Source organism: Pelophylax lessonae, assembly GCF_965119305.1.
Source record: "Pelophylax lessonae genome assembly, chromosome: 2".
In the NCBI taxonomy this organism is placed as follows: Eukaryota; Metazoa; Chordata; class Amphibia; order Anura; family Ranidae; genus Pelophylax; species Pelophylax lessonae.
Window position 1 is genome coordinate 734,152,950 of NC_138769.1, and position 26,111 is coordinate 734,179,060.

The 26,111-nt window shown below is 43.4% G+C and overlaps 1 protein-coding gene across 1 annotated transcript in view; it reads left to right on the forward strand.

Annotated features, from left to right (window-relative positions):
• Positions 1 to 26,111, forward strand: part of LOC309546881 (ecto-ADP-ribosyltransferase 5-like) — a 59,187-nt gene that overhangs the window by 14,099 nt on the left and 18,977 nt on the right. The window lies entirely within an intron of this gene.

Sequence of the window (26,111 nt, forward strand, 5' to 3'; positions counted from 1 at the left end):
TTCAGATGTGTGTGTGTGTGTCGGGGGAGGGGGGTGGTAGACAACCACAACTGGTGATGATTGGCTTAGGGTATATTTCCATAGTCTGCTATGTAAGAGGGCACTGAGGGCTTAAAGTTCAGACAGCTCAAGTTGGTGACTTAGACCGGTAGGGGTCCCAGAGGAAGGCAGGGTGAAGACAGCGTGAAAGGCAAGCAGCTGGCTCAGACTCGCACCAGACATGTGCAGTTAGCGGAAAGGTCACCCACCTGCTGCTGTTCACCTGGAGCTGTGCTTATGAAGTGCTTGGAAGAGGTTTATTAGAAAAACTGGGGTGGAAGGCAGAAAGCTATTATTGCAGTGCGACTCTATCACACTATCAGTCAGTCAGTATCAGTAAGGCTGGGCTCACTCATCCCTGGATTTGGACTGCATAGACTGCACCGTTGGGATGTGTTCACAGTAGCACTGTAGAGCAGAGGCTAAGACCTGGTGTATCTGCTCGGCATAGCATCAAGGCAGTGACAGGGAGGAGTTCAACAACAGTCTGGGGGCTTAAGGCCCGTACACACGTAGCGATTGTCGGCCGTAAATATTCGGCCAACATCCGATCGGCCGATTGTCGGCTTGTTAGTATGATGCTTCCGACAACCGACTGCGACTTTTCGGCCGAACAGAATTTGGTGTGCATGCTATAAAATTTTTGTTGGCCTTCACCAGAACGGCCGATTGTTCGCCAGTCAGTACAGAATTCGGCCGACAAACAGCAGATGAGCAAGACTGGGCATGCTCAGAGAAGAAAAAACACACGGAAAGTAAACCATCACATGACATCACTTCTGCAGTCGGCTGTTGTTGGCCAACAAAATTCGTGTGCAGTCTTTAGCACTTTTCAACCGGCAGGACAGCAATGGACAAAAGACGGCCGATCGTTCGGCCGACATTCGGTACGTGTGTGTACGGGGCTTAAGTGACTGCACATGTCTGGTGCGAGTCTGAGCCAGCTGCTTACCTTTCACGCTGTCTTCACCCTGCCTTCCTCTGGGACACCTACCGGTCCAAGTCACCACTGTGAGCTGTCTAAACTTAAAGCCCTCAGTGCCCTCTCACATAGCAGTGGATATGTGAGTAATACAACTCTCTCTCCCTGCTCTTGAATCTGTATGCTGCTGCTAATGGCGATATGAAGAGATTTCTGCTTCTGTGATCACCTTTTCACTGCACTGTTTATCTACATTTGCTGTTTCTGTGCATGGCTGTTTCTGGAGCCCCTGGGACTATTCCCCCAATATTATCTGTGGACCACAAGACCGTGTCACTTCATCTACTAATAATCCATGGTGGGGGCGTGTTCTAAGATGGCGCCGGGAGCAGACGTGCTCTAACTGAGCTCCCGACTCCGGCGTCTGATCCTATGAGTGTGACTCACCCAAGTTGATTCCCCTGCTTGGTCCCGCCTCAGCCCCCTGGTTTTCGGTGTTGATCTCCGGAGCGTGGGCGGCAAAGGGATAGCTGGACACCGGACCGTCCGGTTGTCGGCTCTGCCAGCAGTGTCAGCGGCCGCGGGCTGTGTGCAGGCTGTTTCCGGCTGCTCTGGAGGTCTATGAGGCTCGACCGCTCCTACCACCATCCATGCTGCTTCTCCTTCATCCCCCTCTCCTCTCTCCTTCGTGGCCGCTCTGAGGATCTGGAAGCCAGAAGCTGGATCGCTGCAGTGTCGACTGAGACAGGGGTGGCGGGACCGACTGGAGCGGTGTGAGCTGCCGCAGTGTACATCCACTGAATCAGAAGGTCGGTGTGCTGGTGTGCTGGTGTGCTGAACAACTCCCTTGTGGCTCAGCTGGCAGGATCCTTCCCCACTGAATTCTACTAGGTAAAGAGGAGCAGGCTTGCTTAGGAGTCATTTTGAATTATTTACACTGGCTGATTTTCCTATCCCCCCCCTGAGGAAACTGATACGCTGGATCCTATCTGAGAAGACTCCTTGAAGGGAAACATACACTTTATTGCATATTGCCAGCCTGCCACACCAACTATTCTTTACTATTTTTTACTCTCTGTAATTAACAAATTTATCATAGCAGACTGAAACCAGGACTGGATGGTCTTAAACCTCCTGAATCCCTTTTTTCTCTGGGGGAAGGAATGCCCAAAAATAAAGGGGGTGTACAGACACGCCGTGCAGTTCTGACATCACTGTCTAAATCTACGGTAACCATGGCGTCTCAGACTGACCAAACAACAGTGACCAGGGATGTAGAAACACCCGCAAGTTTAGAGACACTTATGCATGCCATAGTAGACTGTAAGACAGCCTTGACCTCCAAAATTGATTGTGTACAAACAGATATAGGACTTATCCGTAAAGATATGGATAATTTTCGAGATAGAGTCACCGAGATGGAAATGCGAGTTTCAGAAGTAGAAGACAATCAGAAAGATTATAACTCGGATCTTCAGCTGCTCAAAACCAGGGTTAAGCAGCTGGAAACACGAGCAGAAGATGCAGAAAACCGCAATCGTAGGAATAACTTACGGATTTTAGGACTTCCGGAGGGGTCCGAGGGTGCAAACTCAGTGACCTTTATTGAACACTTACTTCCGACCATTCTTCCAGAAGCTAAATTTTCTGCTTTTTTTTCAGTGATACGTGCACATCGGATACCAGGGAAGCGAGGACCTCCTGGCTCTCCTCCACGCACCTTTATTCTGAGGTTCCTTCATTACGGTGACCGAGACAGTGTGTTACGAGCAGCGCGCTTTCAGGGTGAAGTGAAATATGAGGGTAGTGAACTTTTTATTTTTCCAGATTATTCGGTTGAAACACAGCGTCAGAGGAAGTCATTTGATCAAGCCCGTTCTAAGTTAAGAGAAAGGGGGTTGAAATATAGTACCCTGTTCCCAGCTAAATTGCGAGTACAAGATGGTGAACATGTGCGTTTCTTTTCTTCCCCAAAAGAGGTATTATCCTGGCTTGAGACATATAAAAAAGACTGAAACTGAACCCCTTTTTTTTTTTTTTTCCTCTTGGTCTGTCATAGTTTGCTTGCCCAAACTTTACATGATAGCTGGGTGACTCAAGATACAAGTTTCTCTTTTTTTTTTCTTTTTGTCCTTTTGAACGCCGGAGTCTTCCCCCCCCCTCTTCTTTTTTTTTTCTTAAGGGGGGGGGGGTAATATAGCGCCTTTTTTTGACACTTACCCCCTAGGGTGGACTATGAGGTCCGCGGTGGGTGGGATACAAACCCTCTCCAATTTTGGGGAGATGGGTGGGGTGGGGGGGACGGGGATGTTTGAATCATTACTCTGTTATTGTATTTACTGTATTTATCAGTTTCCTTCCTTTTTTTTTTTTTTTTTCTGTTATTATGTTGTATACATTGTTTTTTGACTGGATATGGAATCTTTAAGGGTGATTTCTTGGAACACTAGAGGTTTGAATTCCCCGCAGAAACGCTCTTTAGTGTTTCAATATTTAAAAGCATTTAAGCCCCACTTATGTGTCCTGCAGGAGACTCACTTGTTGGGTACTCGAACGCTGGCTCTTAAGAAACCGTGGGTTGGGCATCATTACCACTCTACGTTTTCTACGTATTCTCGTGGAGTCAGCGTTCTTATCCACAAGTCTCTCTCGTTCAGACTAATGGGTCTCTCCCTGGACCCGGATGGACGATTTGTTTTGCTCAATCTGCAGATATCATCTTTTACTTTATTGCTGGTAGGGTTATATATACCTCCGCCAGCCTCAATCAGGCTGTTATATAAAATTTCTAAAGAAATTGCAAAATTTGAGAATGATAATATACTCATGGTGGGGGATTTTAATATGGTTCCAGATCCGAAAATGGATAGAATGACTGGAGATTCTTCCACTAGATCGGATCTTCTTGAATGGGCTGAGATCTATGGGTTGACAGACCTATGGCGTTGGTACCATCCCCACGCTAGGGAATATACCTGCCATTCCGCCACTTATAAAACCTTTTCTCGAATTGACTTAATGTTTGTAAGTGGGTCATTACTATCTCGGGTGCGGGAGATTCGGGTTCTTCCTCGTGGGATCTCCGACCACGCCCCACTTCTCTTAAAAATGGAATTATCTGGTAACCCCTCTCATAGATTATGGCGCTTATCCAGATATTGGATCGCTGATTCTGACATAAACCCTTTAGTCGAACCCCAGATAGCGGCCTTTTGGGAGATAAATCCGGGCACGTCATCAGTGGCTATGGTCTGGGAAGCTTTTAAGGTTTGCACCCGGGGGTATTATCAGACAGCTATTGGGAAGATCCAACGATATAGGCGAACAAATCTATTGCAAAAAGAAAAGGAAGCTAGAGATATGGAAAATCTATATGTCCAAACCAGAGACCCCACCCATTATACACGATTTCAATCCTTGACTAGGGAGGTAATGGGAATACGAACAGCCCTTACACAGAAAAAACTGCTTTCTCAAGCCCAACATATCTTCGTACATGGCGAGTATAACGGTAAAATGCTGGCGCAAATTTCTAGGGAACAGACAAGTGGGTATAGTATAGCACATATTCAGGATCAATCAGGTACTCTTCACTCTAATCCAGAAACTATTAATCACAACTTCACTGATTATTACCGGGCCCTATATAATACTAAGGTTAATTATTCAGGAGATGAACTTGATCATTATCTACAGGCAGTGGACTTTCCAGTCTTAACTGATAGAGATAGGGCCAAACTAGACGCCCCTATTACTCTTTTGGAGATCCAGGAAGTGGTGGCCTCCCTAAAACCCGATAAAACACCAGGACCGGATGGAATTCCTGTTGAATTCTATAAGGCCCATATGGACCTTTTGGGCCCGTATTTATTAGCCACTCTTCTAGGATCTCTAAAGGATGGGAAACTCCCTAAAACAATGTGCGAAGCGGTTATTGTTGTGATCCCTAAACCAGGGAAGGACCCATCACTATGTTCATCATACAGACCTATCTCTTTATTAAATGTTGATGGGAAGATCCTTTCAAAAGTCTTGGCCAATCGACTTAATAGTGTCATTACAGGATTGATCCATCCGGACCAAACTGGATTCATACCTGACCGGGGTACTGATATCAATATCCGGAGATTGTTCACACATATGGCCTTGGCGTCGGGGGGGGGGAACAGGTGTGGTCGCCTCCCTCGACGCCGAGAAAGCATTCGATTCTGTTGAGTGGCCATTTCTCTGGAGGATCCTATCTAGCTTCGGGTTCGGCCCTAATTTCGTCTCATGGATTAAGCTTCTCTATGAGAACCCTACGGCTAGAGTCCGTACTAATACATCTCTGTCGGATAAATTCCCTCTACTGAGGGGCACCCGACAGGGATGTCCGTTATCCCCAGCCTTGTTTGCCTTAGCTTTGGAGCCGCTAGCGATTATGTTGCGGGCGGACCCACAGGTCCGAGGCATTAAAGTGGGGGTCATTGAAGAGAAGTTGTCTTTATATGCAGACGACACCTTGATCTATTTGGCGGATGCTTCCACATCATTACATAGGGCCCTACAATTATTTGACATCTTTGGCCATTTTTCAGGCATAAATATTAATTGGTCCAAGTCCGTCCTCTTTCCATTACACCCATCGATATCTTTAATTGATACTCACACACCGTTGAAATGGGTACAGGATATGGTGTACTTAGGCATCAAAGTGGGTCCAACATTGGAGGTATATCAGCAAAATAACATTGACCCTTTAGTTTCACAATTAAATAAAAAGTGTGCGTCTTGGCGCATGCTTCCCTTGTCCCCCGTTGGCAGAATTAACTTAATAAAAATGAATTATCTTCCGAAATTTCTGTATCTTTTTCGTAACTCTCCCATTGATATGACTAGAACCTTTTTTTCGAGATTAGAAAGTATTGTAACAACTTTTGTATGGGCCGGGCGTACTCCACGAGTCGCAAGACGCACGCTATATCTTCCTCTTGCAAGAGGAGGTTTGGCGCTTCCTAACTTTAAATTGTATTTTTGGGCGGCTGTCCTGGTGACGGTCCGGTGGTGGTTCTCCCAGCCCAAAACTAACTCTGCAGTTACACTAGAAGCAGCACTACTCGGTTCATATGCGGCCCTTAGTAATCTTGTTTTTCGGGGGGAACAGGCACATCCTCAAATAACCAGTCTGATGAAGACTGTCCTGCGGATATGGACTCGGGCGCGGGTGATATATAACACACCATTGCATATATCTCCCCACACTCCGTTGTGGGGTAATCCTAATTTAAAACATTTATATCATCTCCCTGATCCACAGTTATGGGCCGCTAGAGGGATTGTGACTATGAAACATGTTATTAAAGATGGAAGACTTCAAGGCTTTAATGCTCTTCAGTCCACCCATTCATTACCTCCCACCATGGGGTTTCGTTACCGCCAGCTCAGTCATGCTATGCGGGCTCAGTTCCAAGGCCCTGTTGTCCTGGAATCAGACCCCTTGGAGAAAATGCTAACTTTTAAGGTAATAGGGAAATCTCTCTCTGCAATATACTCCATACTCTCAACAGATCATAGTCAGTCCCCTGAGAAAACCTATAATAAATGGAAGGAGGACATTCCAGATCTGACCATTGAAGAGTGGGAGGACTCGGTTAATAATTATATCCCCTCAACGATAGCGGCTAGGGACAGATTTATACAACTCAAATTCTTACATAGAGCATATTATACGCCGCAACGTCTTGCCAGGATATACCCCACGAAAGATCCTATGTGCATTAGATGTGGGCATGAAATAGGTACATTCTTACATGTTGTTTGGTCATGCCCTGACCTGGCAACCTTTTGGAAAGAAGTGACGGACACTATTGGCGAAATCTTTGACATCATGATTCCTTTGGACCCAAAGGTAACTTTATTGAGTAACCTTACAGAACTGGCTGGGGACAAATATGCTAAAATGTGCATTACATATACCCTGTTTTATGCCAGGAGAGAAATACTTTTACGATGGAAGTTACCCGAACCTCCCACCCGATTATCCTGGATAGCTGCTGTTACTAAGACACTTCCATTCTACCGTTTTACATATGGTAGTAGGAACTGTCCAAAAAAATTTGATAAAGTCTGGTCAGCCTGGATCGACGCTGTAGGTGAGCCAAGGTCACCTGTTCCATAATGATATAAGTAGGCTCTTATTATTATAATTAATGATGATTTTTTTTTTTTTTTTTCTCTTCTCTCCCTGTTTCTAAACTGGTTTATTGATATTCCCCTTCCCTCCCTCTCCCTAAGAATTTTTTTTTTTTTTTTTTTTTTTTTTTTTTGTTGTATGTATGTTAGTAGGTAAGGATAAAATTATTCTTTGTGCAGAGTAATGTATTGTATTGGAATATTTGTTTTGTTTATATGTGTAATAATAAAATAAAAATTTAACTGTTAAAAAAAAAAAAAAAATAATCCATGGTGGAACTTAATAAGATTTTGAGACTTTTTCCTCCATTGATCAGTATCTCTTTCCATCCAATCCTATCAACCACAGCTGTGTGATCAGTGTTGTGAGGGCTCCATTCTATCACTCAAGTCATTTGGTTCATTCACATGGGATCACTAACCTCTTTCCTTTACAGGTTCATTTGTGGGATTTTTCCAATCCTGTGAAGTGCCATATTTGAATTTCCTATTGCCCTCTTGACTGTTCATTGTACTTCACATGGTTTTTTCTTATTAGCTCTCCAATTGCATACCGGTGAGTTCAGTATGTATCATGGATACTTATTATTTGGGGCTATCAGTTTGATATGACTGTCCAAGATGATCAGCACTGATTTTTACCAAACTGGTCTGAGCCCGTGTTTTGATTGATTTGTTAGACTTTTGTGGGCATTATTCCATGACACTACTGCTCTCCACAGGTTTTGCCCTTCTTCCAGTCTGAGCACAGAGCACATGAGGGTGGAAAACAGTTCATCTGTTGTTGCTGTCCCATGGTGTTACTCTGCCCATTAACTGGATTTCAGTTTGCTCCTTGTATGCCATAAATCTTCATTGGTTCAGATAATTTATGATGGTGAATCTTTGCAGCGGATGCATGTGGTGTGAATGTTTTTAGCGACTACGTAGCCAATTTTCTATGGTGGTGTGGTGGATGGTTTTTTGTTTATTTTAGCTCCCTTGTTCCTGGATTCAATAAACGTATATATTTTTTATATAAGTGGGTGCATTCCATCTATACCTCTATACTCTACACTACAGTATATGGCACTTTTGGGCATTTTCTTTTGTATGTCCTCTCTTTTTTCTTATATTCTAGATATGTCATATATATCTATCTTTATACAATATGTAAAAAATGTGTTGTGTTCTTTTTGATATATATACATGTATCTCTTTTCTCTTCTAGTAACTGTATTGATGTTTGTTTAACCCCTCAACTGTCCCTGAAGAAGCGGCTGTTGCCGCGAAACATGTCGGGCTACAGTTTTGGGCATCATCGTTCTTCACATATATACTAACCAGGGGATTCCACTTCTGGTTGGTTAAGGGTCTGAAGTATATTCTATTAGCCCCTGTGTAAGATACGACATTTACTGTTCAATTTACAGTTTGCTATAGGCCCGTACACACGTACCGATTGTCGGCCGAAAATGTTCCGAACGATCGGCCGATTTTCGACTTGTTAGTATGATGCTTCCGACAGCCGACAGCGCACTTTCGGCCGAAAATAATCTGTCTTGCAAGCATTAAAATTTTAGTATGCCGACACCAGAACGGCCGATTGTTCGCCAGTCAGTACAGAATTCGGCCGACAGACAGCAGATTTGCAAGACTGGGCATGCTCAGAAAAGAAAAAACACAGGGAAAGTTAACCATCACATGACATCACTTCTGCAGTCAGCTGTAGTCGGCGGACAAAATTCTTGTGCAGTCTTTTGCACTTTTCAACAGACACGACAGCCCGGGGACAAAAGACGGCCGATCGTTCGGCCGACGATCGGTACGTGTGTACGGGGCTTTAGACTTGGCTTGTACTTATATGTTTTTAATTGATTATTGTAATACTGTTTTATCTTGTTTTGGGAATACAGTATTCATATATGGAAATACAGTATACATTTTATTTATGTTTTCTCAATAAAATATTCATTTTATACAAACCTTCTAATCATATTGGTCTAATCACGGCACCCCTTTAGAAAGTCCCCCCCTCCTATTGCGCCCCCTTTCTTTCTCTTCTACTTATACACTGGGACGCTGGTGCCTTTCTCCATATTATATCTTTATTTGAGTCTGTCTGTTCTCTCCAGAGGTTATCCAATGATGAATATTTATGGCCTTAATTGTGTTGTCCCTGGCTACCCATCCAGGAACAAATCCCACTAGGTCTTTGTGGATCAAGTGGGGTATAATGGGGGAGGAGTCTATTGGCTATAATTTTGCCAAATAATTTAATGTCAACGTTTAATAGAGATATGGGCCTATAGTTTACTACTGATGTCGGGTCTTTACCTTCTTTGTGAATGACTGTTATGTGGGCTTCGAGCATTCTATGATGCGGTGGGGAGGGGGACGAGAGGGAGTTAAATGCATTTGTTAATGAGTGAGAAATTATGTCTAGAAAGGTCTTGTAGTATGGGGCGGTGTAACCATCAGGACCAGGGCTTTTGCCTGCTTTAAGTTGGGAAATTGCTGTCTTCAGTTCTTCTGTAGGGATGAACGAACTTTTGAAAAGTTCGGTTCGGTCAGAACATCCGAACTTCCCGAAAGTTCGGCCCGGATTTCAGAACCCCATTGAAATCAATAGGACCCGAACTTCGGTAATCAAAAAACACAATTTTTAAGCCCAAAAACCCAATAAATGCCCCTAAAAAGTGCCTAGGGTTCTGGGTCATGCCCCATTAACTATTAATCACACAAAAAAAAAAGTTCTTAAAAATTGTCATTTTTGATAAAAAAGCCAATTATTGAAAAAATTAAAAAAAAAAAAAAAAAAAAAGAGAGTTTTTTTTTGGATTTAGTATCTGGGGGGTCTAAAAAGTGTACCTGTGAAGTTTCAGCTCTGTAGCATGTCCAGAACCAGAAAAAAAAAAAAAAAGATTGTTTGTATTTGTGCAATTATAGATCTGGAGTATGGCTTCTCGCTTTTCACAGCACCTTGCCGGTTTAATAGCAGGCATTTTTTTGGGTTCTTTGGAGTCAGGAAAAACATCTGAACTTGTGTATAGTGGTACTGTGCACAAGTTCAGATGTTTTGCCTACCTCCAAAAACCCCCCAAAAATGCCTGCAACAACACACCTGGGCGTTTTTTTTTTGGCGCTAGAGTTTTTTTGGGCAGTTTTTTGGGTTCTTTTGAGGCAGGCAAAACATCTGAACTTGTGTATAGTGGTGTATATACACACATACTTATATGTATATAGACACCTAGCCATATATAGGTGTGATAGTAGCAGAAATATATGCTTGCGCTAATGAAATCATTTACACTAATATATTTCTGCTACTATCACACCTATATATGGCTAGGTGTGTATATACATATAAGTATGTGTGTATATACACCACTATACACAAGTTCAGATGTTTTGCCTGCCTCAAAAGAACCCCAAAAAATGGCCAAAAAAAACGCCCAGGTGTGTTGTTGCAGGCATTTTTTGGGGGTTTTTGGAGGCAGGCAAAACATCTGAACTTGTGCACAGTACCACTATACACAAGTTCAGATGTTTTTCCTGACTGCAAAGAACCCAAAAAAATGCCTGCTATTAAACCGGCAAGGTGCTGTGAAAAGCGAGAAGCCATACTCCAGATCTATAATTGCACTAATACAAACAATCCTTTTTTTTTATGGTTCTGGACATGCTACAGAGCTGAAACTTCACAGGTACACCTTTTAGACCCCCCAGACACAAAATCACACAAAAAAAGTTCTTAAAAATTGTCATTTTTGATAGATTTTTGATAGAGAGCCAATTATTAAAAAAATAAAAAAAATAAAAAAATTTCTTTGGATTTAGTATCCGGGGGGTCTAAAAAGTGTACCTGTGAAGTTTCAGCTCTGTAGCATGTCCAGAACCATAAAAAAGAAGATTGTTTGTATTTGTGCAATTATAGATCTGGAATATGGCTTCTCGCTTTTCACACCTTGCCGGTTTAATAGCAGGGGGTTTTTTTTTGGGCATTTTTTTGGGTTCTTTGGAGTCAGGAAAAACATCTGAACTTGTGTATAGTGGTACTGTATACACAAGTTCAGATGTTTTGCCTGCCTCCAAAAACCCCCAAAAAATACCTTCAACAACACACCTGGGCGTTTTTTTTTTTTTGGCGCTAGCGTTTTTTTTGGGCAGTTTTTTGTGTTCTTTGGAGGCAGGCAAAACATCTGAACTTGTGTATAGTGGTATATATAGCACTATACACAAGTTCAGATGTTTTTCCTGCCTCAAAAGAACCCCAAAAAATGCCCAAAAAAAACGCTTGCTATTAAACCGGCAAGGTGTGAAAAGCGAGAAGCAAACCTCCTGTGCTGAAAGTGTTCTAATAAAACAATCTTTTTTTTTTATGGTTCTGGACATGCTACAGAGCTGAAACTTCACAGGTACACTTTTTAGACCCCCCAGATACTAAATCCAAAGAAATGTTTTTATTTTTTTTTATTTTTTCAATAATTGGCTCTCTATCAAAAATCTATCAAAAATGACAATTTTTAAGAACTTTTTTTTGTGTGATTTTGTGTCTGGGGGGTCTAAAAGGTGTACCTGTGACGTTTCACTTCTGTAGCATGTCCAGAACCCCCCAAAAAAATCATATAAGTGTAAAAGTGGGGTCCCAAGTTCCCTGCTCTAATGAAAAATTATCTTTTTTTCTGGTTCTGGACATGCTACAGAGCTGAAATTTCACAGGTACACTATACACAAGTTCAGATGATTTGCCTGCCTCCAAAAACCCCCATAAAATGCCTGCAACAACACACCTGGGCGTTTTTTTTTTTTTTGACGCTAGCGTTTTTTGGGCATTTTTTTGGGTTCTTTGGAGGCAGGCAAAACATCTGAACTTGTGTATAGTGGTGTATATACACACATACTTATATGTATATACACACCTAGACATATATAGGTGTGATAGGAGCAGAAATATATTGGTGTTAATTATTTCATTAGCGCAAGTAGTTTTTTCTGCTCCTTTCACACCTGTATATGTGCAGGTGTATATATACAGACATGGTTGTGTATATATACCCCCTATACACATGTTCAGATGTCATTTCTGACTCCAAACATGTGCTCAAAATAGCACTAGCAACGCCTGCAGCCAAAAATGCTGACTGGTGAGAAGCCATATCCCTGAAGCGAAAGTCACCTAAGAGAAAATAGCTTTTCTCTATTGCGGTCACCCTGCTATGGAAGGGTTTGGTCACCCTGCCATAGCAGTCAGTGTCAGTTCACCCTACACTACATTACGGTCACCCTGACACTTCATACTTTCCCTACAGAAACTAAATTTTTGAAGCTAACTAAAGTGTAAAGGAGCACTCTAACTACACTAGATATCCCTTTCCTCACTAATTGACATGCTAATTGACACTTTTAACCACTTGCCGACTGCCTAACGCCGATCTACATCGGCAGTCAGCCCCTCACAGGCAAAGTGACGTAGGGCTACATCACTAGCTTGTGAGGGTCTAGGGAGCGAGCGCGCGCCCCCGCGTGGTCACGGACTCCCCCGCGCGTGTGACCGGTGGACCCGATGTCCGCCGGTCACTCGGGAATCGGCAGGGGAGAGGGAGAAAGTCAGGCGGCTTGTGTAAACAAGCCACCTGTCATTCTCCTCGGTGTAAAAACACTGATCACACGGATCTACTATGTAGATCCGTTGATCAGTGTCCTTACAGCTCAAGCCACAGCCAATCACAGTAGAAAGCACGCCCCTAGGGACACACACAGCCCCTCCCTCCCAAATAAAGTTAACCCCTTCACTAGTGTATTTTTACAGTAACAGTGCATATGTATAGCACTGATTACTGTAGAAATGTCACTGGTAACCTCAAAAGTGTCAAAAATGTCAGTCAAGGGTCCGATCTGTCCGCCGCAATGTCGCAGTACCGCAAAAAAAAACGCAGATCGCCGCCATTACGCGTTAAAAAAAAAACAACAAAAATGACAAAAATCTTTCCCTTTGTTAGTAAACGCGATAACTTTTGCGCAAACCAATCAAAATACTCTTTTTGCGATTTTTTTTTTTACCAAACATAGGTAGCATAAAACAAATTGGCCGAAAATGTTAAAAAATGTTGATTTTTACATTTTTTGGGGGGGAATTTCATATAGAAAAATTTGAAAAATATTGCTATTTTTGCAAAATTGACTCTCTTTTTTTGTTTATAGCGCGTGATCAAAAAATCGCACAGGTGATCAAATACCACCAAAAGAAAGCTCTGTTTGTGGGAAAAAAAGGACGCCAAATTTGTTTAGGTACAGCGTCGCACGACCGCGCAATTGTCCGTTAAAGTCACGCAGTGCCGAATCGCAAAATACCCCCTGGTCGGAATGGGGGTAAAATCTTCCGGGGCTTAAGTGGTTAAAGTAAAATTAACAGAACTGCTTCCACTCTCTTCCATGTCCAGTATAACAATGCTAGGAATTTGGCGGGGGCTATCTTATATACTGGAGGGCGTATTCACTAATGATTGGTCTAGGGACCCCCTAGTTACTCCAATCACATTCCTAGCATTCTTCTGCCCCCTCAATTGGCTTTTGCTAATGGTTCTGGTCCAATCACGGGCTTTTAAAGCCCATTTCCTGTCCCATTGCATTTTGGTCAGTTCTGGTTGCCGAATTCCGAACTTTTTGGACAAAAAGTTCTAAATTCGGCCGAACCTCGAACACCCAATGTTCGGGCCGAACCCATGGTGGACCCGAACCGTTCGATCATCCCTATTCTTCTGTAGAAATTGGGTTGTCTAGTTCTATAGATTTTGTGTTTGGGATAGGTTTGGGACAATGATTATTTAGAAATGATTGTATTAATGAGCGTTTATCACCTTCAGATGTAGTTGATTTTAGGTTGTATAGCATGGGTGTCCAACCTTTTGGCTTCTCTGGGCCACATTGAGTGTAGAGAAATTTTCTCGGGCCACATATATACTATAGTTAAGGTATATAAGTAATAAAATGCCACCGCGCCCTTCCCGCGTGGCTGCATCCCGCACTGATTTAACACAACTAGAGGATGATCAAATGGAATCAGTATACGGAGGTTTACTTCTTCTATTAAAGGAACACTCTAACCACCATCACCACTTCAGTGATTTGAAGTGGTCATGGTGGTAGGAGTCAGAAACACTGCACATGCTCACATCCCCCCCCCCTCCCCTCCGAGGCAGCCTCTGTCTACCGTTAGTTGGAAGCCACTGTGGCCATGCCCCGACCCGACTTCCTTCCTCCCCAGGAACAAAAAAAAATTGTCAGGGGGCAGTGGGCCGCATTGCCTGGGGTTCCGGGCCGCATGTGGCCCCCGGGCCGCAGATTGGACATGCCTGTTGTATAGTGTGGCGTAGTATGCTTCAAATTGGGCTGCAATGTCTGGAGTTTTGGAATGGGTGTTCCCTACATTATCTTGGATTGTATGTATCGAGGTGGTTGCTCTTTTTTTCTGTAAGGCTCTTGCTAGGAATTTGCTGCTCTTGTTACCGAACTCATAAAAGAGTTTTTGTTGTAGAATAAATTTACGCTTGGTTTTAATATTTAGATCATCTAACAGCATTTGTCTGTGTAGTAAGAGGTCTTGGTAGGTGCTTTGTGCTTGAGTTCGTTTGTGAGCAGATTCAAGGTTTTTAATTTTATTAATTAGCGCTTGTGTTTTGGCTTGATGGATTTTCCTCTTAGTTGATTTCAAAGACATTAGAAATCCTCTCAGGACACATTTGTGTGTTTCCCACAATGTGATTGGGGATACCTCATAGGAATTGTTAATTTCAAAGAATTTGTTGATCTTGGTCCGGATGTGTTGTATATCTGATTCCTCGGTGAGGAGGGATGGATCTAGTCTCCAGTACTTGGATCGGGTATTGGTTGATGGGATGGCAAGTGTCAGTGTCACTGGGTGGTGGCCGGATATGGTCATTGTCTCATTGTTTTTTTAATGAGGGGTAGGTCTTTCTGGGAGAGGAAGATGTAGTGTAGTCTGGAGTATCGGTTATGTGGGAGGGAAAAAAAGGTATAGTCTCTTGTCGAGGGATGGATTGTGCGCCAGGTGTCGTGTAGCATGAGTTCATGCAGGTGAGACCTTATTTTTTTTTAGGGCTCTGTATGTCAGGCAGGAAGTACCAGTTGATGTGTCTAACAAGGTATAGTGCCACATTAAAATCCCCCCCCCCCCCCAGAATTGTGACGCCCTTTTGGAATTCCGCTAGGTTATCTGTTATTTTCTTAAAGAATGAGACCTGAGCAGTCTTGGGGCTGTAAATGTTGACCAGGATGTATGGTTTGTTCGAAATCGTTCCCTTTAAAAAGATGAATCTCCCTTCTGGGTCAATAATAGATTCCGTCAATGTCCAGTCAACGTTTTTGGAGATTAATATGGCCACAACTTTTGTTTTCCCTAAAGGGTTGGAGGACAGATATGTTGTTGGATATAGTCGGTTGGATAGTTTCAGTATTTTCTTTTGAAGGTGGAAGTGAGTTTCCTGTAGGTATATTATATCTGCTTTTAGTTTACTAATTAGGTCTAAGACTTTTACGTTTCTCAGGTATACTAAGGCCTTTCATGTTTAATGAGACTACTTTTAGTAGGGTGAGTTTGAAAAGGTGTCCATTTTTTTTTTTTTTTTTTTGGACTAGGTATAATTAGTTTATGTAGATGGCATGTTTGTGGGGACAGAGACTGAGGAAGGTTGGAGTGGGGAGAAAGAGTCAGAGGTTGGGGAAGAAGGGGGAAGGTAGTAAGGCGGGAGGGTATGGGAGGGTGTTATAGGGAAGGAAGTGAACCACGAATTGGGGTAAGATAAGTATTCACCTCAAAACAGAGGCGTAACTAGAACCTTCAGGGCCCCGATGCAAAAAACCATGAAGGGCCCCCCAGACCCCTGGCCGGGGCCCTTCCCTTCAAGCCCGGGGTTATTCCCACTAATCCTGGGGCTCTTTACTCTCGTTGCATGGCCTTTTATTATGGTCCCGCAGCAGTATCCTTTCACAAGTTCTGCAGTGGGCCCCCTTCCTGCAATCTTGGGGCCTCCCCACAGTGGTGCAATGCCAGGGCCCGGTCGCAAGTGTGACCTTTGAGATCCTGGAAGTTCACGCACTGGTTTGCTACCGGGCCCCCTGGAGCATGGGGCCCGGTAGCAATTGCAACCCCTGCAACCCCTGTAGTTACGCCCCTGCCTCAAAAGAAAGTACAATGTTCACAAGGAGTTGACAGGGAAAGATATTATGAGAAATTTCTTGCTGTCTTGTAGAGGAGAGGAGAGGGTGGTAACTGGATAAGACAGGTTTATATTTCGATAACTGGGCAGCGGGGGAGAAGCATAGAGAGCATAAGGAAATATGATACCTTCATTTTGTGGGTGGAGAATTATGCAGTTGGCCAGGAGCGATTCCTTGTATGTTGGGGTAAGGGGGGTTTAAAGGACTATAGTGTTCAGTTTATGAAATGAGAAGGGGAGTTTACCATGTGACAGGCACCATATAGGGGATGGGTATGGGATCTGATTCAAATCGGATGGGGATTACTTTCCGGGATAGTTACTATGGTAAGAAGAAAGCAAGTGTGACTCATTCCCTTATCCAGTCAACTCTCCGAGGTTCAAGTCACAGATTTCAAATGTGCAGTTATGGGTATTTTGGAGGTTTAGGTAGTTAAGGAAGTATGGTATCTTTTTCGACAGATCTTGTCATGTTACTTTAACCGGTTGCCGACCGCCGCACGACTATATACTGCGGCGGTCAGCCCCGGCCAGGCAAAGTGACGTACCGGTACGTCACTTGCCTGTCACTTCCTTGTGAGCAAATAGCGGGCGAGCGCGCGCCCGCGGAGGCGCGCGCCCACCGCGGCTCATTCACAGGGAAGTCAGTGCGTGTGACCGGCGGACCCGATGTCCGCCGGTCACTCACCGATCGTTGGTGCAGATGGAGAAAGTCAGGCGGCTGATGTAAACAAGCCGCCTGTCATTCTCCCCTGTGTAGAAACAGTGATCATACGGTTCTACTATGTAGGACCGTTGATCACTGTTCCTACACTAGTAGCCACAGCCAATCACAGTAAAAAGCACTCCCCTAGGGACACACTTAACCCCTCCTTCCCCAATAAAGTTAACCCCTTCCCTGCCAGTGTCATTTTGCAGTAACAGTGCATATGTATAGCACTGATTACTGCAGTAATGTCACTGGTAACCCCAAAAGTGTCAAAAATGTCAGTCAAGGGTCCGATCTGTCTGCCGCAATGTCGCAGTACCGCAAAAAAAAATCGCAATAACTTTTGCGCAAACCAATCAAAATACGCTTTTTGCAATTTTTTTTTTTTTTTACCAAACATATGTAGCAGAAAACAAATTGGCCAAAAATGTTAAAAAATTTAGATTTTTACATTTTTTTGGGGGGGAATTTCAAATAAAAATATGTGAAAAATATTGTTATTTTTGCAAAATTTACGCTCTTTTTTTGTTTATAGCGCAAAAAGTAAAAGTCGCACAGGTGATCAAATACCACCAAAAGAAAGCTCTGTTTGTGGGAAAAAAAGGACGTCAAATTCGTTTAGGTACAGCGTCGCACGACCGCGCAATTGTCCCGCAGTAAAAAATCGCAAAAAAAACCCTGGTCAGGAAGGGGGTAAAATCTTCCGGGGCTTAAGTGGTTAATTGTTACCATGTGTGGAGGAGAGAAAATTTTAGGGAAATTTTGCCGATTAAATAATAGCATGTCATATGTCAGTGAGGGATCTCGGAGGGTTAACTAGTATGCTAATGTCTCTACAAACGGGAGGATGCTGGGTAAGTTTTGCTAAGTTCAAACTAAGTATAGAGAAGGGATGAGTCACCAGTTATGTACAATATTTGTTTTGTGAGACATTTCCAGTTAATACCTTACAACTTTACAGATTAGCGTTAGACATCTTAAGCTATAACTTGAAACCGAAACCTAGAGACCTAGAGGAGACCGGTCTACAAATTGAGAATTCCTCTGGTTGTGGGATTTTAAAGGAACTTGTTAAAAAAAAATGGTATAAACATCAAAAAATGAAATAAAGAAAATATAATTTATTGAAAATACACAATGGTTTAAAATATGGCAAGTTGTATACAATACATGAAATCAATGAGCAGATAGTAACCACAGGACCCCAGGGTGTGTACCCAACGCGTTTCGAAGTCAAATTGTAACTCCTTCTTCAGGGGTGACCTTGGGTAGGTTCTGCTTTATAAGATTGTGGGCCTGCCAGCGTAATGTTAAAAACAGATGATCAGGGTGCTCAGAGGTCTGACCAACAAAACTGCTGCTCAGGAAGATCAAACAAGGTTATCAATGGTGATCCACAATAGATGATGTCAGAGATGTGTGCTAACCAGCCAAAGGCTGGTCGGGGACAGCTGAAATCCAAAGGTTGGAGATCCTTAGAGATGTTCAGCAGCAAAAAAGTATATTAAAGAGGATCATCATCTTCCTGGCAAGGAGCAATGCAGAGGAGACCGGTGGGTCTGTTCCCTTAGATAGATTGTGTGGCATTTCTATCTATGGGTGCTGGATGAACAGGCATGAGTTACTTCTACTAAAGATATGTGTGTATATCTGGGTGTAGTGTGGGAACGGAGTACAGTATTTTACCAGACCTTTTTTTAGTATGGGGTGGAGGATCATGCGTAGAGACAAGGCGATCCCATACTGTCATCGGCAAGCTGTGGAGAGAGGAGAGAGTCCGACGAGGCAAAGTCAGGGATAAGGTGGTCGATCAATTTGGAGAATGTTCTCAGGGGTTGTGTAATGTTCATCTGTCGCTTGTCGTAGAAGAGAGATACGAGGGGTTTCCGATACCTGTTGAGGATAAAGAGTATGGAGAGAAAAAATAGGGGGCGGAAAAGGGAGAAATAAGGAAAGAGAAAAGGAGTAGGTCTGATGAATTCTCGGTGAAAGATGTTCTGGAGGCTTTATTGCTGCTTGGAGTCAGGGATTCCTATTCTTGGCGTTGTCTTCTGTGCATCGGGGAGGCAGTCGGGCTTCCGTGACTGTACATCCTGGGGTGAGAGGAGCTCACGTTTCTGGGTGATGCAGATCTGGGACGTCTGATATGGAACTCATCCCTTTCTGGAATCGTGTCCATCAACGCTGCCCTGTGCAGATTAGGGTTATGTGGACTTCTGAACCAGTCTGGGAGATCAACATGCGGGATGTTTAGCAAGTTGCAAAAAGTTGTTAGGTCTTCAGGTACTCTTAGGTATGCTGTACGGCCGTTTGCAGTTGCTGATAAGCAGAACGGAAATTTCCAGCGATAAGGAATTTCTCTGCTTCTAAGGATCTCTAGTAGAGGGCGAAGATCCCGTCTGCGTTGCAGAGTCATGGGGGACAGGTCTTGGTAGATCTTAATTTCAGTGCCGTGAAACAATAGTGTACGTCTATTCCTTGATCTTCTGAGGATGTCTTCTTTTAAAAGGTAGTTCACCAAACAGCAAACAATGTCTCTAGGAGGGTCTGTCTCTCTTGTTCTTGGTCTCAGAGCCCTGTGTAGTCGTTCAACTCTATTGGTGTATCTGTAGGTCTGCCAAGTACATCATTAAAAATTGCCGCGGTTGCGTTAGTAATTTGGTTGCGGTCGACCGATTCTGGCAGTCCTCTCACTCTCAGGTTGTGTCTTCGGCCTCTGTTGTCTAAGTCTTCAGCGTGCTGTTTTCATTCAGTGATTGCAGTGATTCTTCATGGTGTGCAGCTTTCTCTTCCACATCAGTTACTCTGTTATTGATAGAGTTGATATCTCTCTTGAGGTCTGCTGCTGCAGATGCAAGGGAGGCTTTGATGTCGTCCGCAATTGACCTCAAATCCTGGAGAGTTACTGGGGGTGCCTGGGGAAATGTGGTGGGTGCTGCCAGGCTTAGTGGTGTTGGTAAAGGAGCTGCAGAAGGTGACAAGGCGGCATTTGGGGCTGTATTGGGAGCTGGGGAGGTCAGTTCCTGCTGCAGATGAGGTCCCGCAGCTGGGGCCTCGCGTAGCGGCGCCGGCTGCCGGAACATGTCCGGGATGTTTCTGCTACCTCCGGTTTGCCTATCACGCGGGGACCTGGATCTGGAGGGTGAGGAGTGGGCGGATGACTTTCCCATACCTGCTGCCAACGATTTTGTAAGAAGGATCAGGGTGGATTAAGCTTTGTTCTCCCGCGCTGATCAGAGCTCAGGCATCCATTCAGGTCCAGCGCCAGGCCACGCCCCCCTCTCTTTTTCTATACATTTCCATAGTTTGCCAACCAAACAGAGGCAGAGTAGTGCAACATTAAAATAGTGTAGATTACTGTACAATGTTTTAAAATAATAATATTTATTGTCCATTTCATTCATTTAACATATTTAATATTGGGGGGCCATCCAAGTTATTTGACATATTTGATTTTTTTTTTAAAGTAACGCAATAGTTAATTTCCCTGGTAATTACTTACTTTTTTAACCTCTTCCCAACCATCCGCCGCCTTTTTTACTGCGGCAGTGCGACCCTCCTGTGCGATCCGACGTAGACCTATGTCGATCGCACGCCTGCAGCTAGGGAGCTAGCTCGCGCCGCCGGCGGGGCGCACCCGCCCCCACTCGGCAGCAGGGAAGCCGATGCATGGGGCAGACGGCTCCGATTGCCACCTGTCACCCGCGATCGTTCCCTGCTGAGAAAGAAGAACGGTCAGCTGTTGTAAACACAGCAGACCGTTCTTCTCTCTGGAATGATCACAGAGCGCCTGTGATCCTTCTATATAGAATCACAGGTCTCTGATCATTTCAAAAGCCCCTCCCCCATACAGTTAGAATCACTCCCCTAGGCTCACATTTAACCCCTTGATCACCCACAATGTTACCCCCTTCCCTGCCAGTGTCATTATTACAGTAACAGTGCATATTTTTTAGCATTGATTACTGTAGTAATGTCACTGGTCCCCCCAAAAGTGTCAAAAATGTCAGTTAGGAGGCCGATCTGTCCGCCGCAATATCGCAGTCCCATTAAAAATCGCAGATTGCCGCCATTACTAGTAAAAAAAACAATAAAAATTACATAAATCTTTCCCATAGTTTGTAGACGCAATAACTTTTGTGCAAACGAATCAAAATACGCTTATTGCGATTTTTTTTTTTTTTACCAAAAATATGTAGCAGAAAACAAATTGGCCTAAAATGTTAAAAAATTTAGATTTTTACATTTTTTTTTTTTTTTTGAGAATGTTATATAGCAGAAAGTGAAAATTATTGTTTTTTTTTTTTTTCAGAATTGACGCTCTTTTTTTGTTTATAGCGCAAAAAATAGAAATCGTACAGGTGATCAAATACCACCAAAAGAAAGCGCTATTTGTGGTAAAAAAAGGACATACATTTTATTTGGGTACAGCGTCGCACGACTGCGCAATTGTCCGTTAAAATAATGCAGTGCCGAATCGCAAAAAAATTGCCTGGTCAGGCCATTTTTTTTTTTTTTTTCTTTTCTTTTTCTCCTTTTCTGGTTTCTAGTTTACAACAAAACGATTGCCAATGTATGTTGTTATTCAATTGTTGTGGTACATGTTCTTTATTGGACGTACTATGTGATTGTTCTATGCAGTTATGTTGACTTCTTGTTATACTCAGTTGTTCTATGCTACTGAAATGATAAATAAAATAAATTCGTCAAGTTTAAAAAAAAGATATACTATATTGTCAGTATAGGGACACCTGCCTTTACACACACACACACACACATAAAATTTAATGGCATCCCAGTCTTGGTCCGTAGGGTTCGGTATTGAGATGACCCACCCTTTGCGACTATGGCGGCTTTGACTCTTCTGGGAGGGCTGTCCACGGGGTTTGGGAGGGCGTCTGTGGGGGTTTTTGACTATTCTTCCGGGGGCGCGTTTGTGGGGTCGGGCGCTGTTAGTGGATGAGAGGACCTGGCTCACAGTTCTGGTTAATCCCAGGGGTGTTCGGTTGGGTTGGGGTCAGGGCTCTGTGCAGGCCGTTCGGGTTCCTCCACCCCGGACTCGCTTATCCATGTATTTATGGACTTTGCTTTGGCTACTGGTCCAAATTATTTGGAGGAGGGGGGATTATGTGGGGTTGTTTTTCAGTAGTTGGGCTTGGCCCCTTAGCTCCAGTGAAGGAAACTCTTAAGGCATCAGCATGCCAAGATATTTTAGACAATTTCATGCTCCCAACTTTGTGGGAACGGTATGGGGATGTCCCCTTCCTGTTCCAACAGTACTGTGCACCAGTGCACAAGGCGTGGTTCATGGAGGCATGGATGAGCGAGTTTGGGGTGGAGGAACCTGACGGGCATTCACAGAGTCCTGGCCTCGACCTGATGGAACACCTCTGGAATGAATTGGAGTGGATACTGCGGGCCAGGCCCTCTTGTCTACATCGGTGCCTGGCCTCGCAGATGTGCTTCTGGAGGAGTGGTCGGGTATTCCCGTGGACGCACTCCTGGGCCTTGTGGAGGGCCTTTCCGGGGGAGGTGGAGCTGTTTTAGCTGCAAGGGGTGGACTAACTCAGTTTTGAACCCTACGGACTAAACTTGGATGTGTGAAGGCAATACTTCCAATACTTTTTTTTTATAATAAATTTTATTTGGTTTTACAAAATACAGAAACATTGGGTGATGAGAAATGCCTGAGAAATGTGTAGATATCAGCAAATAGTCTAGCCAGGTTACAGCCTATAACAATAAAATGCTAAACTATAAAAAAAAAAAATTGCCTGGTCAGGAATGGGGTAAGTCCTTCCGGTCCAGAAGTGGTTAATATTTGGGGGCATCCAAGTTACTTGACATATTTGATTATTTATTTATATATATATATATATATATATATATATATATATATATATATATATATATATATATATAATTATTTTAAAGTAAGGCAATAGTTACTCTCCCTGGTAATTAGTTACTTTTTTAATGATGTAAGTTATTTGACATATTTGATTATTTATTTATTTTAATTTTTTATATATATATATATATATATATATATATATTTTTTTTTTTTTTTTTTTAAAGTAAGGCAATAGTTACTTTCCCTGGTAATTAGTTACTTTTTTAATGATGTAACTCAGTTACTAACTGTAAGAAGTAACTATTAGGGATGATCGAACGGTTCGGGTCGACCATCGGTTCGACCCGAACATTGGCTGTTCGAAATTCGGCCGAATTCCGAACTTTTTGCTGAAAAAGTTCGGAATTCGGCAACCAGAACCGACCAAAATGCAATGGGACAGGAACTGGGCTTTAAAAGCCCGTGATTGGACCAGAACCATCAGTAAAAGCCAATTGAGGGGGCAGGAGGATGCTAGGAATGTGATTGGAGTGACTAGGGGGTCTAGAGGCCAATCAGTAGTGAATACGCCCCCCAGTATATAAGATAGCCCCGCCAAATCTCTAGCACTTTAATACAGGGCTGTGGAAGAGAGTGGAAGCATTTCTGTTACTCCTGCTTCAAAAGTGTCATTTAGCAATTATTAGTGTGAGGAAAGGGATATCTAGTGTAGTTAGGGTACTATTTTCCACTATAGTTAGATTCAATAATCTAGTTTCTGTAGGGAAAGTGTTAAGTGTCAGGGTGACCGTAGTGTAGTGTAGGGTGAACTGACTCTGACTGCTATGGCAGGGTGACCAAACTCTTCCATGTCAGGGTGACCGCCATATAAAAAAGATTGTTTGTATTAGAATTGCAGTAGAGCAGGGTAGTGCCCAAAAAAACGCCTGCAACAGAAACGCCCAGGTGTGTTGTTGCAGGCATTTTTTTTGGGGCATTTTTTAGGTGTCTTTGGAGGCAGGCATAACATCTGAACTTCTGTATAGGGGTATATATACACACACACATATATGTATTTATACACATACACACATATAGGTGTGATAGGAGCGGAGCCCTATGCCTGCAAATTATTTCATTAGCACAGGCATAGGGTTCTGCTACTTTCACACCTATATGTGTGTATGTGTATATATATACATATATGTGTGCAGGGCTGCTGTTAGAAATCGCGGGGCCCCGTACAGACTACCTGGCAGGGCCCCCCCAAGAAAATATTAAAGATATATTTAGCTAAAATTACAACAAAATCACTATTATCAGACACCGATATAACATAACTCGCATAATTCCTGCTAAATCTAGAAAAAAAAAATATATACTGTATGTTAAATAAAAAAGAAGATGAGATGAGAAAAATATACAGGCTGGGCAGTTGGAGCTCAGTGATCAGAGAGACAGAGAGAGAGAAACAAAGTTACAATTTACAAATAAACTCCTGAGCAGAGATAAGTGCTGGGAGGGAGGGGGATTAGTGAGGGACGACTGTCTCTTTCTCAGCAGATAAAAGCTGATAGCAGGGAGAGGGACAGATCAGATTCAGGTGCTGGAGGAAGATTTCTGTATTTGTTGTCCATCACTAATCCCCCTCTCTGTGTGGGCCCCCCTGTGTGCTCGGGCCCCCTACAAGAGGGCTGGTGGTCCCCCCCCCTATCAGCGGCCCTGTATGTGTGTGTGTGTATATATACCCCCACACAGAAGTTCAAATGTCATGCCTGCCTCCAAAGACGTCCACAAAAAAGCCCAATAAACGCCTGCAACAAAAACGGCCAGGTGTGAAAATAGCGGAGCCATATCCCTGCTCTACTGCAATTCTAATACAAACAATCTTTTTTTTCTGGTTCTGGACATGCTACAGAGCTGAAACTTCGCAGGTACACTTTTTAGACCCCCCAGACACTAAATCCAAAGAAATCTCATTTTTTTTTTCAATAATTGGCTCTCTATCAAAAACGACAATTTTTAAGAACTTTTTTTTTGTGTGATTAATAGTCCCTGGGGCATGACCCAGAACCCAAGGCACTTTTTAGGGGCATTTATTGGGTTTCAGGGCTTCAAAATTGTGTTTTTTGATTATCGAAGTTCGGGTCCCATTGATTTCAATGGGGTTCTGAAATCCGGGCCGAACTTTCGGGAAGTTCGGGTGTTCTGGTCGAACCGAACTTTTCAAAAGTTCGATCATCCCTAGTAACTATAACTAATTACTTTTTTTAAGTAACATGCCCAACACTGTGTATGACTAATCTCAAAGGAAGTTACCAATGAAAACAAAAATTGGAGTTGCTTGTAAAGGTAGGCAGGGCCAGATTAACGTAGAGGCAATTGGAGCTGCAGCTCCAGGCCCCCACCTTAATATAGGCCCAGTAGGGGCAGACTGACTATTCGGCTCAGGGCCAGTAGGGGGCCATATGAGAGGCTCCTTGCACCTCTGGGGGTTTATTGGTGTGGTGGTGGGGGCAATTACAAGCACCACTCTCCCTCTTTGACTCTCCATGAAGCACCTAAAAGCTGCTTCTCCTTCTCTCCCTCCCGTGGCTTTTAGCTGCTTCCTTTGTGAGCCAGAGGGACAGGGCTGGCTCAAGACATTGTGCTGCCTGGGTCGAAGAATAAAATGTTGCCCCCCACCCCAAATAAAAATCACGCCCAACAAAACGCCCTCACATCCATTATTTTATATAAATATAACCCTTGGAAAATATTATATATACTGTTATTATATATATATTATATATACTGTTCTTCCATAACTCACCACCGGACCATTCCACCAAATGCCCACTGTCTGTCCTCAGTCCTCCTGTCACTCCTGTGTCTGCTGTGCCCACCGCCCTAGAAGATCCAGCCTGCCATGCGTGAGATGGAGTGCGTTGATGTCTGACGCAATTGCGCATATCATGATCACATGAGGGACGTTCCCCGGAGGAAACGATCTGTCTCCTCATACTCCTCAGTTAGCACTACGGGCGGCAGTATGAGATGGGGAAATGTCGCCCGTAATACGTCGCAAACTGATGACACACAAAATTGCTGCAAAAAAAAATAAAAATCTTGAGATAAAATTTTCTGCCCCTCTCCAAGTACTGCCTGGGTCCAATGGACCCAGTGGGACCCATGGTAGGGCTGGCCTGCAGAGGGAGATCAGTGCTTATAATTGCCCCC